This window comes from Diuraphis noxia, unplaced genomic scaffold (genome assembly GCF_037042655.1).
Source record: "Diuraphis noxia isolate RWA-SAM2 unplaced genomic scaffold, SU_Dnox_SAM2 contig0004, whole genome shotgun sequence".
Taxonomy (NCBI): domain Eukaryota; kingdom Metazoa; phylum Arthropoda; class Insecta; order Hemiptera; family Aphididae; genus Diuraphis; species Diuraphis noxia.
This window is the reverse complement of record NW_028301714.1, coordinates 56361543-56375621: the sequence shown is the minus strand read 5'-3', so window position 1 is coordinate 56375621 and position 14079 is coordinate 56361543. Positions and strand designations below refer to the sequence as shown.

General features: G+C 26.6%; 1 protein-coding gene across 1 annotated transcript in view; it reads right to left on the bottom strand.

Annotated features, from left to right (window-relative positions):
• The window catches only part of LOC107161349 (uncharacterized), a 36580-nt gene extending 22902 nt beyond the window's left edge, over nt 1–13678 (bottom strand). The window contains exon 1 of the mRNA XM_089226445.1: nt 13277–13678. The gene's annotated coding sequence lies outside the window, so the exon portion shown is untranslated. The remainder of the gene's footprint in view (nt 1–13276) is intronic.
• Between the last annotated feature and the right edge of the window lie 401 nt (nt 13679–14079).

The window sequence follows — 14079 nt, the reverse complement described above, 5'->3', positions numbered from 1 at the left end:
GTTAGGCAACAACATATGCGGGCAATTGTGATTTGTGGTAAGTTTGAGTACACACTAACCATTTTTTTCACGCAGTTAATTATTGTCAATACTAATTGTAAATACATTTAGCATTAGGTCATCCTTAGTTTTACTCGTTCGAGATCTATAAGAATGTGGTATAACAGAGTTGAAATTCGGAAAAAGTGACGTAAAATAATTTGAATTGTAAGACAGAAATGGACATCTTTTTCTTTGCAACAAAGAATATAAATTACCTTCTAAAATAATTATGTGCACTTCTAGTGTAACGACAGAACCACTGAACATACATTTTCGAGTTTAAAGTGGTTTAAATACAATTTTAATTGTGTTTTGTTATGTAGTATAATAACTGTATAACATACTAAAGTCTATAAAAGTATGTAATCGGGTTTTAAGTTTAACTTCATTTAATTCATAATTATTTACAATTTATTATTATTTTTTTTTTTTTTGATCTCGGACTGGATTTAATTGATTAGTGAATTTGCCAATAAATAGATTATTTTTCAGTTGCATGTCAATGTATTATTGATAAATTTTTAAAGAAGCCAAAAAAAACAAGGAAACTTGACATTTTGTTAAATATTTTTTATTTATATTTTATTATTCTTATAAGTTACAGATTATAAAAATACTTATTATAAGTAGATAATAGATATAGGTACCTAAGTTTAGACCAGGATTTATATTTCATAACACATCTCAATCTCAAATAACTCTATTAAAATCTATGCGGTTCATATTTAAGAAGACGTAGGTCCGGCATCTGTTGTCTCCGTCTTACAAATGTACGACATTAAAATTTCATTGGTTAATTACTAATTACTAATTAAATTATATGTTTATTTCATTTTTATAATTTTTTTTTCACTAGTTTCAAGTTTCAACAATGTGCTGTTAGTTTTAATATTAGAATGAATTGATTTATTAGTTATTATAACATTTAAAAGTAAGATTATTATCTAGGGCCAAACGTAGACTTTTATAGTTTTATTGATATTTTTATTTTTAAGTAAGTTATGATAATCAAAAATGAATAGTTTCAAAAATTCATAATACTTACTTAAAAACAATATTATCAATAAAAATCTACGTTGGGACGTAGATAATACACTTATCTTTGAATTTTATAATAGGTCAATTTACTCTAATATCAAAACTAACAGCACTATATAGCAACTGTCAAGCATAATATAATAATTAAAATAACATAATATCTATCTATAATAATATAAACTAATATATTAAATGTAATTGTTTATAAAATTAATTTATAGATATTCCTCGTGATTAAGATTTATATTATAGGAAAATATTATATAAAAAATAGTTGAAGAACTGAGGAAAACAATTTTTAGTCCAAACAAAAGTTGTATAAGATCATCTCCTATTACTCTGCAAAATAAAATCCTAGCTTATTGCAATCCTTGCTGCATTAGTTATTTACTATTTAGTTATATCATCTAGAATTATTTGAATTTTCTTGTACTTTTAAGTTGTTTAAAACCCGGTTCGTTTTTAATACCGATTTTTATGTAATAAATAATATGTCACATTCCTATATTTGTTTTTATTTCAATAATAATGAATTTAAAATCTTATACAAACAAAGATCGTTTTTATTCCTCGTGACAGCAACATTGACAAGATGATCGTTAAAATTTCAAATGCTGTACGGCGTATAATATAATAACCTAAAATTATTATAGTGCCTACTACCTACCTATAATTGGACCTGGGCTGTATATTATGTGACAGCTAGTCGTCAAAAGAAAATGATAGTCAACTGCTATAATACCGCTTTACTATATGGTGTGTATTTATTTCTCGACATGTTACCCGATAATTTTACAGTCATTTTCATACTGATATGTAGCTCATTAACTGCGGTACCTATAATATTACTATTACTTATTACGTTTACAAAATATTTATGAATTCAGCATTTTCATACATGTCACACGATATGTGACCATATTATTAATATATTAACCAATTTGTTATTGACCAGTTTATACAATAAACACAACGTGGACGAGTAAGTATAGCGAATAATAGTATGTATATATTATGCTATGTGGTTGTTACATTATGCGTGTCAAAAAAAAAAAAAATTTAAAAAAAAACCCGCTTATTGTAACCAAAAAAATATTAAACATTTTCCACGGCCTTGTCTCCGATATCGATACAGCGCACTGTACATCATCATTATCATTATTACTATTATTATCATTATTATATCTATAGACATTGGACACAAAGTTACGTTATAGAGTAGATGTATCATATATGTATATAGTTATCATATAAATACGATATTATTTATATACAAACTCACACACACACACACACGCACGCACGCACACATAATATATATATATATATATATATATACTTATTTGGTAAACGGTGGATTTTTTTTTTATTTTAGAGGGAAACAATTTCTAAGACCATAGCATCGGTACATTATTATAATGCACCGTTTTTACCTTTGAAATATCATGTTCACGTATAGTACTATACCTAGGAAAATATTTTGACTATGTATCGTCTTGAGAACATTGAAAATTGAACTAATTGGCCGTGAGTAAATGGGTGGGTACCCGTGCAAATGGACCGGCTGTGTTCGTTGATATTATTGTTATATACAGCTAGTGTGTATACTGTATAATGTAAATTATCGTAATAGTCTTGCTCATACTAGTAGTTGTACTATACAATGTTCTGTCTCTGTCTCAGCGGATGTTGGATGTTAGTGTTCCACGCAAAATTAACCATCAAGTTACCGCAGTAGGGGCTTTGTCCCCATCACACCCTTTCCAGCAATAATCACACCAAAACAGCTAGTATTAAATTTGTTCTGTAAATATATATTAATATATATGTATATATAAGTAAGAAAAAACTCCTATTTATCAATTATTTTATAAAAAAAAATATATATAATTGGTCAATTAGGTATTAATAATGCATTAAACAAGCCAACAAGGTCCATTATAAATGTTGATATGAATACTATTACGTCTTACATGATAAAATATTGTATCCCTGTATTTCATAATAATTATAAGACATTTTAATTATTCGTTTTTTTCGTAGGTACAATTAAAACTATAATAAGAATAACTATTATATCTTATATCGGGGAAAATGACAATTTACTAATTTATTAGTAACTGTTGCTTTTCCAACGTTCCATTTCACAAAAATATAAGAAGAAAAATAAAAAGGACTGTCCTCCCATGCCCCCACCAAAAAAAAAAAAATTAATAAATAAATAAAAATCAAGTATTGGATTTGGATGGTTTCCAAGATAGTCAGAAAAAAAGCCACGGGAAAAATAATCCACAGAAAAAAAAGCCATGTGAAAAATCAACAACGGGAAAAAAGTCAAATTACAATAATTAAATATACAACAATTAAAATTAAAGTATTAAATTAGGTATTAATGTATTATTTAAAAAATTTTTACTCATTATTGGTCAAATATATAAAAAATAATTATAATTAAATATTATTATATTTAAATGTACATGTTGCAATATGAACTGCATGCTATCTTGAAATAAATTTTAATTTAAATTTTTTGTTTAATAAAATCAATACATTCATTGCTGTTTAGAATCTAAAATATATTTATTACTATGAATAATAAATAATAACATATAAACTGTGTATAAATATCTATGTATAATGCATATTTTATAAGTATACAATATGACCAATAATGTGTAAAAAATTTTTAAATAATACCTAATTTAATACATTAATTTTAATTTTTATATATTTAATTATTGTAATTTGACTTTTTTAGATTCTGAACGAAGTAATGAATGTCTTGATTTTACAATGATGTGTGTTTTTTTTTTTTTTTTGTGTGTCTGTGTACAGCATAACTAGTCGAAATAATGCTTCGATTTCAAACTTTAGGGGTGGTTTCCGATGTAAAAGTGAATATCCTTGGTGCATTATAGAGGTCAAAAGTAAACATTTTCCAACAGTTTTCAAAAAAATCGAGAAAAACAAAAAAAAATGACAGAAAAACGGGAATTTTTACGCAAAACCAGTTTTCGACCAAATAGATTTTTTGATATGGTTGTAATTCAAAAACTAATCACAAATTTTTGACTTTTTTTTGAGTTATTTATAGACCACTGAAATTTTAAATTTTTTTGAGAATTTTTTTTTGAAGTGCCGGTAAAAAAATGTTGGACGACCAAAAAAACTTAAAAATTTAATTCAAGGTTCCTTATGAGTTGTTCTTATTGTAGCTAAAAAAAATTAAAAATCGTTAGTCACAATTTTTTTTTATAAGCGTTTATATTTCTAATTTTTACGAAATCTGTCGAAAACGCAAAAATTTGCAAGTAATTTTGAAGTTGAAAAATCATAACATTTTTTGTGTTTATAACTAAGAATTAAAAATACAACACTAAGTTTTCCTTCAAGTAGTTATAGAGAAAACTCGAAGCATCATTATAGGAAAAATTTTAAGTGCGTTTGAATTTTAAATTTTTTCGAAATAGCGTAACAATAACGATTTATCCTCAAACGATTTTAAATATTTGTTATTATTCAAAAAGTATAAGTCGTAGATACTGGAAAATTTCACCAGTTATTTAGATTGGCATTTTCTTTACATGATTTAATTTTCAAAATATTTTGACTTTTTTTGAGTTATTTATAGACAACTGAAATTTTCAATTTTTCTGAAAATTTTCTTTTGAAGTGTCGATAACATTTTTTTGGCCCTATCAAAATACTTGAAAGTTTATTTAAAAGTTCCCCATAAGTTATTCTTATAGTGATTAAAAAATTATAAAAATACATATAGGCACGATTTTTTTTTTATAAGCATTTACAGTTCAAATTTTGACTAAATACGTAAAAATATTACGGCAACGTTCAAATTATCTTAGATAGAAATTCATTAAAGTTTTTCTTTTTAATTCTAAGATTTGAGAATTTAATACAAGGCTCATAATATATTTTTACAATAGCAGTTGAAAAATAAAAGAAATGCATAGTCACATTTTTTTTTACAAACATTTTAATTTTGACAACACACATAAAAATCACGAAAATTCGCAAATTATTTTAAGCTAGAAATTCATAAAAAATTGTCTTTTTAAATCTAAGATATGAACATTTTTAATAATTTATAATATATCCTAGACAGATAAACCGTCTCCGTTCAGAATCGTTTTTCGTATACAACGATACCTATCATTGCATTCAAATTTAACCTACCCTAGTCAGAGGTCCACCCCACCCCAAATGTACAACACAGCGGTACCCACTTACCCGCTATTTTTTTCCGTTGTTTATTTTTCCTATTCGGTTTCCGACGAAATTATCATTCTCTGCTTTTATAAAATCATTATATTTTTATTTTATTGTTGTATAACACCATTGAAACCGATTGAGTATCAATTGTAGTACAATTTATATTCAATAATCAATAATAATACTCAGAAAAAAAACTAACCTGATAAAAGATTTTACATTTTGCACTAATATCCATACACGAACTGCAAGCGACTTGCCATTAAAATATTATACTAATAATAAACATCACACAACATGCTCAAATAATAGGTATTATTCGTTAATAATTGTAATTATCGCATGGATGATTTAACAAGTGTGGAGCTAACTAATTCTAAATAAGAAAATATGTAAAACAAAATTCAAGAATTTGATATCATTACTGATGATTTTATGCGAGGTACGAAAATACTGTTGTTTTTTTTTTTTAAATGAGAACGCATAGTCACATAGATATATTATTATAATTATGTTTATATAATATATTTTTTTTAGGTTAAGAAGATACGAATTATGATAACATTTTTTTAAATATCTGAGTGTTTGTAGAGTGGTGACATTAAAAGTAAACAGAATGAAAAAATGGCCAAAGAATTGACAGTACCTACGCTATAATTATGTCAAGTAATTCACCATAAAATGGCGTATTGGTCGAAAGGAGATTTGACTCAACCGGTGGCTGCGGTCAGCAGCCTTCTATCGAGATCATCCGCCGTGGAGAAGGCACTTAAGGTCATGGTACAGTGATATTTGTCTAAATAATTGTGGAAGCATACCACAAGTGTTACTGCTCTTTAATTTATTTTAATGGTAAAATATACTTGCTCTTAAATCTTGAACATGTTCATTCTATTTCATAAAATACTTTAAAACCTGTCGATATTCATAACTATAAATTAAGAGTAAAGACCGTGTGTGACAAATGTCAATACGCTGATACAGACATTTAGGTCGTATAGGCTACATAAAAATAAAATCTGCACCGTAGTCTAATGTTAATATATAGTCTAATAAATAAATTATCAGGTTTAAAAGAAGATCATACGATCTGCTCAATAACTATTGACTATTCCTTAAGATTATATAGTTATATGCCTATCAAATGAACTAAGCATCAATTATGTACTCAATTCAAATAGTGTTTAAAATAATTGATTTTTTTTTTTCAAAAATATCTCTTGGTTATTTTGGTTTGATTTCAAACTTGTAGAAAAAATGATATTTAATTAGTATTCAATTAGTATGTACCTATATCTAGTTGATTTGGATGATGACTGGTGGTAGGTCTAAGTAGTAAGTCACTCAACACATAATTGGTGACAATATATCTACCTATATAGACACTTATTTACTGTCTATACTCTATACTCAAACATCAACTATATAATAGATCGCAATTTTTTTTGTGGGGTTAATGAACCCCATACTAAGTAATTTTAAATGGGCATAAAGCAAAATTATCCTGGTGGTACTTATTATGAAGTTTGTTTATTTGTTGTTATTTGTTTTTCCACCGAATCGCGGATCCTCGTGTACGCATACTGTAGGTACATAAAATGTATGTATTATATAGACAAAATATACCCAGTCAAGACCAGCTAAACTACCATAATACCATAATATTATCATACATTCATACCGGATTACGAGTATATTCCTTTATATACCTTTTATATCCGTATAATAATATTATTACTATAGCTAAAACTCTAGAAGGTATAGACGTATGTCTGACGTAGGTACAGTCGCACAGAATGACATATTATACACACGCGTTCACTTAATATAGCTTAGAGCACTAACGGTACCCATCACACGTATCATCATTGTTGCAGTCGTAATATTATACCTATACATTTTATATACTTTATACAATTATTTACTTAGAGGCAATTCCGTGAAACTATCCGTATTGCTGTATGAGCCCTACAGATGTCTTGTAAAGTATTTCAGTAAATGTATTTAAATACATTTAGAGCACTATTAACAATACTTTTAAAATTAAGTATGTTAAAGTATACCATGTTGGATGTGATTATATTTGAAAATCAAATACTTTTATAAAAATACTTTCCAAAATTCAAAAGAATTATATTCATCACATTTCGAATTGTATTTTGGTACCTAATTATAATAATATTTTATTTATAATTAAAATAAAATGATCAAAAATGTATTTGAATTTCAATTATTTATTTTGTATTTTATTGGAAATAATTTATTGTTAAATTAATTACAAAGTGTTTTAAAATTAAAATATAATTTATGTTTTTTTCATTATTTGGTATTAAATGAAGTAGGTAGTAAAAAATTATAATAATGGATAAACACGAAAATGCAGCTTTAAATTATTAATATTGTTATAATTATTATTAAATCATATTTCTTACCCATACGGTCATACTTTTACAATCAATTAAGTAAACCCAATTGTTTGAAAGTATTTTAATACTTGTCAAGTATTTCCTGTATTTGTAGTTGTTCCATTAAAACTTTCTTAAAAGTATTTTAAATATTTTCTGAACAGATTTATGTGTATCTTAATTTGTATCCAAATTTAAATACGATTTTAAAAGTATTTTTTACAAGACAGCAGTATTACAACATAACACATAAGTATGATTTTATCCATTGTATGACAAATTGACAATAGGTAATATTAATATAATATTATGAATAGTAGTTCGCATATGAAATACTTATCTATAGCTATAGCAAACCTAACCCATGTCTAATATATTTTAAACGTTAAGCGTTAAGCTCTGCAACAGCCAACTTACAGAACATAAACGAAACCTGTACCTGGCCTCAGCTAATAATAATATAAAATTATTATACTGATATGAGTTCAGAGTTGTAACCAGTATTGGAACCACTGGATTCGGTACAAGTCACTGTAATAGTAGTAGGTAATATATTTTATGTGTTTAATTATACGTATATAGGTATACTATAATACTGTTTTCAATGGACCAGATGATTCGAATGTGGGTCACTGGGGTTATACACTTATACGAGTTTATTTAGATAGGTATAATAAGCATGTTAATGCGGTAGTCTACATATTTTAAATAGTACAGAACACGTCTTAGCCGGTACCTATATTATATTATAATACAACCTAAAGATGTTATTTTCAACAACAAACACGCGGAAATATATCATAAATTATAATGGCATAACAAACTTAATATCTTTTTCTCGTCGACTCCGGCTTAATTTTAACAACCGGTCGTCACGACATTCCATTGGACCAAACTCTATGAACAAATAATTGAAATAATATTGCATTTGACTTCTTCGAGTATAATACATTTAATTGAATATTCGTCAACAACAATTTCCAATGGCCTGTGCATCGACATAGTTTTATTTTTATGTGCCAAAGTATTTTAATTTTAATAATAGGTAAAATATAATAGTAGTGTATTATTAATACATAACTATATTAGATGCATCGTTTCTGACATATCTTATTCGAAATAGATTTTTTTTACTTTCGACTCCTGCAATTAACACATTTACAATATCGTTTTTCTCAAAATACCGTCCTTGTAATCAAATGTTAATCGATATTTGGTCGTTTTAGTTTATAATTATAAGACAAGAGAGCTTAATAAATTTAACTTTATGCAATTGTGCTATACACACATTTGACATAACTTGATAATATTATATTCTTCACTTTTTTTGTTTTGATACAGTCATTCTTAATTTGTTATAATTGTTTATAATCATATTACGTCTTATTTTAAAACAATGCATAATACTAAAAAATGCATTATAATATACAGTTATTTTGAAGTTCAGTCGGTTTTAATTCTGTTATAGATATATAAATTAATATTGCTGAAGAATAAATGTAAACAATTTCTAGACTCCACCACCACCCATTTTATTAGTGTATTTATATATAAACAATGTTTCAAATATTTATTTATGTACTGTATTAATATGAGTAAAACAGCTACAGAACAACAAAATAAAATTGTTACAACTATTTTAACATTGTTTTCGTAGTTCGAGACAACGTGATCCACTCTCTGGGTTATACAAATCAATTATGCCATTAAAATATTATATTTATTCTGCTAAGGACTTTATAAATTGAGCGGACTACAACTTAGAACTTCAAGGAGAACAGCAATAATAATAATCGATTGAAAATCGACCACAACCGCTAACATAATGCATCTCATGCGCCATGCGGGGTTACCCTTAAAGTATAACATTGAATGACAGAATGTAGATAAAATGATGAAGAAAGAGAAAAACATAAAATACCAACGAACCTATATGAAATAATCGGACCGCCGACTGTCGATCAGAAAACATTATATCATTTCTCAGGAGTGACAAAATGAAAAATTTGAGAGAATTTGTTTTATTTATTTTTTTTAATTCACATCTTAAAATCTTAAAAGTTATTATTGATTAACTTTAACATTATTAATTATAGAACATCTATATGTTACCTATGTAATAGCTATTAGCTGGGAGCCTGGTAACACAAAAAGTACATATCCTGCGACCTGCAGGATTCCTCAATATTCTTGCAGTAGATACAGTAAGTAATGGCTTATGATAAAATTATTGATAATACTTAAGTACTCCATACTTAATCAAAATAAAATAGAAAAAAGGCTTTTATTTTCTAAGCGTGTGCAAGTTTCCTATGTGGCTGTGCACTCTCCAGTAACGTCAATTATAAGTAGGTTTAGTAGGTACCTAATACATATTATATAATAACTTTTTCTAGGTAATCAAATGTATCAAAGTTAATTGTCACTAATTGAATTTTAATTTGCAATCTCTTCATTTGAATTGTCATAATCTTGATCTACCTAGGTATCTAACTATTAAATTAATTTTGCCTCAATCTCATTTCTCGACAAAAGTGTCACAAAAATGTATACCTAGCACTGTACAATTTGATACCTATACCTACTAAGTACTAATTTTAACTGAATGCAATATACATATTACAAATGTATATTATGTATTTTAATAACTTAGATTTTAAAACATATTCAGAAACTACACCATGGTTCCAAGCAGCGCCGCAACTACACCATTTTGGGCCTGTAAGTAAATAAATGAATGGGCCCTCACCCCTCTTAAAAATTGAAAAATTAACCTATTGACTATTATAAAATTAATTTTTCCAAATTTGAAAACATACTTTGAAATTTTGAGTTATTACTATTAATACTCAATACTCCTTCGCATGATGCGCTTTAATCAATTGCAACCAAACTACCAAACTATTTTTAATTTCGGTTATTCAAGCTGCATAAGAAACGTTAATGTACGATAATGTTGTGTACAGAACAAAACCGATCTATTGCTCAATCTGTATTATTAATTATTATTATAACAAAATAGTTTTATTTTATTTATTTCTATATATTTTTTAATTTTTATCATTGGCCCCCCATTGTGGGTTGGGGCCTTGTGTTTGACACACGCAACACACCCGGTTATTGCGGCACTGGTTCCAAGTCTATTTTGATGTTGGACTAACTCAAACATTTTCGAGTATAAGACATGCAAAACATAATATAGGTTAAATGTATTTTATTAACTGTTGATTTTAATATAATGTCTGGAGTTTATAAGATAATGAGCTTAAATAACACGTTGATAATTTAACTCTATTAAAAGTGATGGTGGCCAAACGTAGATTAGAAGTACGGTCTAATAAATTACATATAGACATACCACAATATGTACACGAATGCGGTGACACAACTACATTGTTACAGTAGGCACTAAATACACTATTACTTAAACTGTATATTTTAGAAGACAATCTCTAATGTAACTCACGGTGTTAAGTGTATTATTTGCTCGACATATGTGATATCACTTTCGTAATTGATCTACTTTATTGCATATTATATTATATGATCTTTAACTGTTTAGTAGACAATTACAGGCACGTAACTTGACATTAAACATGCCGTATAAATGCCATCGTTCAAAAGATCTTAACGATCAATATTAGTCGTATATTTGACATATTATCTAATAACACATAATACCGATCCATATCTTCTACTGTAGTCTGTAGTACCTACGGTGATTAAGATATTCAAAACTTAGAAATTAGATTTTAAAAAATGTAGATTTAATTACCATAAATAACAATAAAAATACAAGCTTTTACAAAAATTGCGTTTAATGTTCAGTAAATTAAATACCTACTATAATATTAATAAAGTTTTCGTCAAATATATTTTGATCTCTTTAATCTACATTTATATTACACACAAATTAAGGGAGTTTCTCTTGAAGGGAGTTATAACTGTATTGATTTTATAATAATTGTTTTTTTTTTTTTTTGTGGCTATGTGCAAAGGAAAACATAAATTTTATAGGTACGTATCAATAAAATCGACTTTAGTGTTTGGATTAACACTAAACAAAAGTAAACGCAGATATATAACATTTTCACAACATGTTTTTATTAGCAATTTCTATACGCCATACCAATATACCGTTTTGAATATATTTCGACTCTTCTTGATCAAAAGAAATCTTTTTTTATTAATAGGTATATTATTTGTTAAGTATTGTCATAACACATTGATAATACTACTTATGTCTTATACTCAATAGTATTGTCGATAAAAATTTGAAAATAAAATACATAATAAAAAGTTTCTCATAAGTTTTTAGTGAAAATTTAAAAAAAGTTGAGCGTAAACTTACATTTTTTTATTAGCTTTTGTGATTAGAATTTTGACTAAAGTTTTAAAAGTTACTAAAATTTGCACATTATTTTGAGTTAAAAATTGAAAAAATATTATCTATTTATATTAAAGATTTAAAAAAGATCTACAAAATTCCCCATAAGTTTTCCCTCCCTTAACAAAAATAAAAGTTTACCAGTAATAGTCTAATCATTTTTTTTTTAACATTAAATTTATTAGTGTTATTATTATTATTTTTTTTTTTACATTATTTTATTAGTTATATTCACATTTATTCTGTACATTGAATAATCTTGCTTATTTTCGTAACAACGACTCCATGTAACAAATTACATTAGGTACCATGTTAAAGTGATTCGCCAAGCATTCTCGTCCCAATTTTTTTCGGGAAGTAACGAAATTATTCAAAATAATAATTTTTTAATTTGTAAACATATTAGCTATAAGGACCAAATTTTCAAATAGTTTCAAAATACAATTTAATTGATTCGTATGATAATTACTTTTTTTTAATGACAAACGTCCTTTTATAGATGTTTTGTATTTATGATGGATTTATAATAGTTAGAAAGATGGAATCTATGATAATTTGAACATTTTACGAACTGATTCTATAATCCATCAACATTTTATAATATATAAAATTGTTCGAGTATAATAAATTCACAATATTTTATCAATTTTATATTTAGATAAAATAATTTTATAGTAAAGGCTCCCGCAGAAATATAAACCGGAGGGGGTCAAAATTAAAAATCTCTAATAATGTAGCATCTATCTTTTTTTTTTCTAGAGATAAAACAATTAATATTAATTGAGATAAATCAAAAATACACATAAAATAGTCATAAATTATATTTTTAATATTTTTAATTTTTATTTTATATGGATCGCTTGAGTCAATTATAATATATATAGATAAACATTTATTGTTCAGTTCACATAGAATAAATTTGAAAATAAGTAAGCTTTAATCATCGTAAATTCGTAAATTATTAATATAGGTATTTCTAATAATAATTGATAAAATATATATTAGGACAAATATCATATTGTATCATTGTAGTATTTATATTTTATATACACCTAAAATGGTTACTCGGCACTAATCAACCTTAGGTTAAATATAATAATATATATTAACGGTACAACTGTATAGGTCTAGTGACGTAAAAATATAATAAAACTCGTCCTCGAATTGTACGTACCTAATTGTAACACGTGGACGGCGTAGGGTAGCTATACCGGCAGTGAATCGCAATAATCATCGTCGTCGTCCCCGGTCAATGGTATCACACGCACACACAAACACAAACATAAATATAATAATTATGTATTAATAATATTATATTGTATTATATTATGTTATATCGATATGATGAATAAATAACCGTTCGCCGAAGCGCCTGTTGATGTCGAACAGCACACACTGATGTATTATATTATTTTATTTTTAAAAATATTTCACACTAGAGAAGTATAATGTAATGTACATACACTGTAAAACTTATTATTCATATTATTATATTAATAAAACTGGACACGACTTCGACCGTCTACGCTGATCTATCTAACGTTTACGCTCCGACTGACACAACCGGTCCGCGCCACAGACGCATCGCGTTTATAGATTTTTCATCTTGTATCTTATTATATTACCTATATGTTTTTTTCTTAAATTTATTGTTTTTACCATTTCCCTTGATGGTCGACGAGCGCTCGTGCGGCGAAGAAGGGGAACATAACTTTACAGGGGGAAACCACAGGAAACATTCTGAATAGCGCACGTGGTGAAGAGGGAGGGAAGGGCGTGAACTGTAATGACAATTAGGTTGATATATACTATAACGTGCAGGAATATTATAAATTATAATATTACTGTACCTATATACTTATTCATTATAGGACAAAAAATAAAAAATAAATTATGAAGATATATTGTTGAATATTTAACAACTAATATTTTAATTTTTAATTTTTTTCTTTGAAAAAGTGTTTTTTAATGTACCTA